Raw genomic sequence first — 5,000 nt, 5'->3', positions numbered from 1 at the left:
GAGCTATCAATCTGTCAATCCTTCCGGTGTCCGGGCCTGGTGAGGTTTCCCGTGTTGAGTCAAATTAAGCCGCAGGCTCCACTCCTGGTGGTGCCCTTCCGTCAATTCCTTTAAGTTTCAGCTTTGCAACCATACTTCCCCCGGAACCCAAAAGCTTTGGTTTCCCGGAGGCTGCCCGCCGAGTCATCGGAGGAACTGCGGCGGATCGCTGGCTGGCATCGTTTATGGTTAGAACTAGGGCGGTATCTGATCGCCTTCGAACCTCTAACTTTCGTTCTTGATTAATGAAAACACACTTGGCAAATGCTTTCGCTTCTGTTCGTCTTGCGACGATCCAAGAATTTCACCTCTAACGTCGCAATACGAATGCCCCCGCCTGTCCCTATTAATCATTACCTCGGGTTCCGAAAACCAACAAAATAGAACCGAGGTCCTATTCCATTATTCCATGCACACAGTATTCAGGCGGGCTTGCCTGCTTTAAGCACTCTAATTTGTTCAAAGTAAACGTGCCGGCCCACCGAGACACTCACTCAAGAGCACCCTGGTAGGATTGCAACGGGGTCCGCCTCGGGACGCACGAGCACGCACGAGGCGCGTCGCACGCCTTCAGCTCGCCCCACCGGCAGGACGTCCCACGATACATGCCAGTTAAACACCGACGGGCGGTGAACCAACAGCGTGGGACACAAATCCAACTACGAGCTTTTTAACCGCAACAACTTTAATATACGCTATTGGAGCTGGAATTACCGCGGCTGCTGGCACCAGACTTGCCCTCCAATAGATACTCGTTAAAGGATTTAAAGTGTACTCATTCCGATTACGGGGCCTCGGATGAGTCCCGTATCGTTATTTTTCGTCACTACCTCCCCGTGCCGGGAGTGGGTAATTTGCGCGCCTGCTGCCTTCCTTGGATGTGGTAGCCGTTTCTCAGGCTCCCTCTCCGGAATCGAACCCTGATTCCCCGTTACCCGTTACAACCATGGTAGGCGCAGAACCTACCATCGACAGTTGATAAGGCAGACATTTGAAAGATGCGTCGCCGGTACGAGGACCGTGCGATCAGCCCAAAGTTATTCAGAGTCACCAAGGCAAACGGACCGGACGAGCCGACCGATTGGTTTTGATCTAATAAAAGCGTCCCTTCCATCTCTGGTCGGGACTCTGTTTGCATGTATTAGCTCTAGAATTACCACAGTTATCCAAGTAACGTGGGTACGATCTAAGGAACCATAACTGATTTAATGAGCCATTCGCGGTTTCACCTTAATGCGGCTTGTACTGAGACATGCATGGCTTAATCTTTGAGACAAGCATATGACTACTGGCAGGATCAACCAGGGAGCTGCGTCAACTAGAGCTGAGCAGCCGGCCGCCCGGGAGTGTGTCCCGGGGGCCCGCGCGAACACGCAAGCGTCCGCTCAATTATTCTGCAAACAGGAGGAGGCTGAGCTCCCCTGCACAATACACCTCGAAACCCTCTCAGGTCCCGGCGGCGCGCAGCGCCGTCCTAAGTACTTGGTCGGGTTCGAGAGAGGCGCAATCGCCCGGAGTTTGGCGAGTAGACGCTTTAGGTGCGACCACCCGTGCTCCCAACTGAGCTTGCCGCTGCCGACAGAGGCCCGGGAGCGTGCTGTCGTGGCATTGCCGGCGGGAGACAACACGCGCCACCTACGGTGGCCGGCAGCTCCAACGCCAGCGCCACAGAAGGACAAAAGCCCCACTTGGGTGCCGAAGCGAACTCTCCCAGCACAGCGCACGCGCCAACACGTCCGCACAGCTGCGATACAAACCACCTGCGAGAACCGCAGAGGCGACCGAGCAGCAGACGGCGTCGCGGCGCCGAGCGCCGGGCGGCGGCGCATCCTCAGCGCACACAGTCCTCAATCGGACCAGCACACTGCAGATGTCCACCGCGCTTCGCACCGGGCCCGCGAGGACCTACTTTGGCCGCACGGCGCCGCGTGCAGGGTGCGCCGGCGCGCAGCTGCGCCGCCTGCCGCCTCCGTCGGCCGGCGCGCCTGCCACTGGCCGCCCCCACCAGCCGGCTGTAGCGCGTGCGCCCACGCACCGCGCGGCCAGCACGCCGGGAGGCCCCCCCTCACCGGCCGGGGACGGTCCCACCCAGCCACCGCCGCGTATCGCTTCACACCCACATGCCATTCACGTTCGTGGGCATGGTGGGTATCGCTGAAACAACCGGTTGGTAGCTCAACCGATCGTCGCCATCACTGATTCACCTCTAGCGAGAACAACCGCACCACAACGGTTTACCAGTTGTTCATTTGCGTAACGTCACCAGCAAACGTAGACGTCCATCGCCATTTGCAAATTCAACGATTGTTGCATGCCTGTGTCAGGTGTCACGACACACTATGTCTGCCCACATACACGCAACAACATGTGCACGCTTCGCGAACACGTGGAAGGTGGCCCCCGTACGTATGCGATGTCCATTGCGCGAACGACTGTCAACCGGCCTCTGTCGCATGTCGCAGATGTGGAACGCAGTGCACCATGCTATCACGGTGTGTGAGAAGAGACGACTACGTCTGACAACACGCGCCACTACATCAACAGACGGCTCATGCTGATCGCCATCCACGGCATACCATACTGCAATCCAGCTCTTATAGGGAGACGACACGTAGCTGAGTGCACAATATTTGGACCGTATGGTTCGCCGTTGTTGGCGCAGTCGTGGTACGGTCACACATGTACCACGATGTATCATTCAGTACATGAGGACCAATGTGCAGTACAGTGTGTGATTTGGACGTACAACATCAGCGGACAGTTGACACAAGCCGTACCACAACGTAGGCTGTGCTTCGCCATGCGAATGCCAATGAACAACTGCGAAGGGCATTGAGCATGTACGTCCTGCTGCCATCCGCATTACAGTGTATAGCTGCAAGGTGTTTAACATGAAGCGATACTCTGGGGACCGGGCAGTGCGAGTAGCAAACTATATTGCGGGGGTTGCAGTTAGGCAACACTACACTAATTTAACGCGTCGTATGACAATTACAGAGCAGGTTAAGGCCCAACGTGTGTTGGGTTAAGGCCCAACGTGTGTTGGGTTAAGGCCCAACGTGTGTTGGGTTAAGGCCCAACGTGTGTTGGGTTAAGGCCCAACGTGTGTTGGGTTAAGGCCCAACGTGTGTTGGGTTAAGGCCCAACGTGTGTTGGGTTAAGGCCCAACGTGTGTTGGGTTAAGGCCCAACGTGTGTTGGGTTAAGGCCCAACGTGTGTTGGGTTAAGGCCCAACGTGTGTTGGGTTAAGGCCCAACGTGTGTTGGGTTCAGGCCCAACGTGTGTTGGGTTCAGGCCCAACGTGTGTTGGGTTCAGGCCCAACGTGTGTTGGGTTCAGGCCCAACGTGTGTTGGGTTCAGGCCCAACGTGTGTTGGGTTCAGGCCCAACGTGTGTTGGGTTCAGGCCCAACGTGTGTTGGGTTCAGGCCCAACGTGTGTTGGGTTAAGGCGCAACGTGTGTTGGGTTAAGGCGCAACGTGTGTTGGGTTAAGGCGCAACGTGTGTTGGGTTAAGGCGCAACGTGTGTTGGGTTAAGGCGCAACGTGTGTTGGGTTAAGGCGCAACGTGTGTTGGGTTAAGGCGCAACGTGTGTTGGGTTAAGGCGCAACGTGTGTTGGGTTAAGGCGCAACGTGTGTTGGGTTAAGGCGCAACGTGTGTTGGGTTAAGGCGCAACATGGGTTGGGTTAAGGCGCAACATGGGTTGGGTTAAGGTACAATATGGGTTGGGTTAAGGTACAATATGGGTTAGGTTAAGGTACAATATGGGTTAGGTTAAGGCGCAACGTGGGTTAGGTTAAGGCGCAACGTGGGTTAGGTTAAGGCGCAACGTGGGTTAGGTTAAGGCGCAACGTGGGTTAGGTTAAGGCGCAACGTGGGTTAGGTTAAGGCGCAACGTGGGTTAGGTTAAGGCGCAACGTGGGTTAGGTTAAGGCGCAACGTGGGTTAGGTTAAGGCGCAACGTGGGTTAGGTTAAGGCGCAATATAGGTTACGTTAAGGCGCAATATAGGTTAGGTTAAGGCGCAATATAGGTTAGGTTAAGGCGCAATATAGGTTAGGTTAAGGCGCAACGTGGGTTAGGTTAAGGCGCAATATAGGTTAGGTTAAGGCGCAATATAGGTTAGGTTAAGGCGCAATATAGGTTAGGTTAAGGCGCAATATAGGTTAGGTTAAGGCGCAATATGGGTTAGGTTAAGGCGCAATATGGGTTAGGTTAAGGCGCAATATGGGTTAGGTTAAGGCGCAATATGGGTTAGGTTAAGGCGCAATATGGGTTAGGTTAAGGCACAATATGGGTTAGGTTAAGGCACAATATGGGTTAGGTTAAGGCACAATATGGGTTAGGTTAAGGCACAATATGGGTTAGGTTAAGGCACAATATGGGTTAGGTTTAGGCACAATATGGGTTAGGTTAAGGCACAATATGGGTTAGGTTAAGGCACAATATGGGTTAGGTTAAGGCACAATATGGGTTAGGTTAAGGCACAATATGGGTTAGGTTAAGGCACAATATGGGTTAGGTTAAGGCACAATATGGGTTAGGTTAAGGCGCAATATGGGTTAGGTTAAGGCGCAATATGGGTTAGGTTAAGGCGCAATATGGGTTAGGTTAAGGCGCAATATGGGTTAGGTTAAGGCGCAATATGGGTTAGGTTAAGGCGCAATATGGGTTAGGTTAAGGCACAATATGGGTTAGGTTAAGGCACAATATGGGTTAGGTTAAGGCACAATATGGGTTAGGTTAAGGCACAATATGGGTTAGGTTTAGGCACAATATGGGTTAGGTTAAGGCACAATATGGGTTAGGTTAAGGCACAATATGGGTTAGGTTAAGGCACAATATGGGTTAGGTTAAGGCACAATATGGGTTAGGTTAAGGCACAATATGGGTTAGGTTAAGGCACAATATGGGTTAGGTTAAGGCACAATATGGGTTAGGTTAAGGCACAATATGGGTTAGG

General features: G+C 53.3%; 1 non-coding gene across 1 annotated transcript in view; it reads right to left on the bottom strand.

The window, feature by feature from the left end:
* The window catches only part of LOC124570086, a 1,910-nt gene extending 563 nt beyond the window's left edge, over positions 1-1,347 (bottom strand). The window contains exon 1 of the ribosomal RNA XR_006971478.1: positions 1-1,347. This exon is cut by the window's left edge and continues 563 nt beyond it. This is a non-coding gene — a ribosomal RNA (small subunit ribosomal RNA).
* Between the last annotated feature and the right edge of the window lie 3,653 nt (positions 1,348-5,000).

The sequence above is a fragment of the Schistocerca americana genome, unplaced genomic scaffold (assembly GCF_021461395.2).
Source record: "Schistocerca americana isolate TAMUIC-IGC-003095 unplaced genomic scaffold, iqSchAmer2.1 HiC_scaffold_158, whole genome shotgun sequence".
Taxonomy (NCBI): domain Eukaryota; kingdom Metazoa; phylum Arthropoda; class Insecta; order Orthoptera; family Acrididae; genus Schistocerca; species Schistocerca americana.
This window is presented reverse-complemented; position numbering and strand designations above follow the sequence as displayed.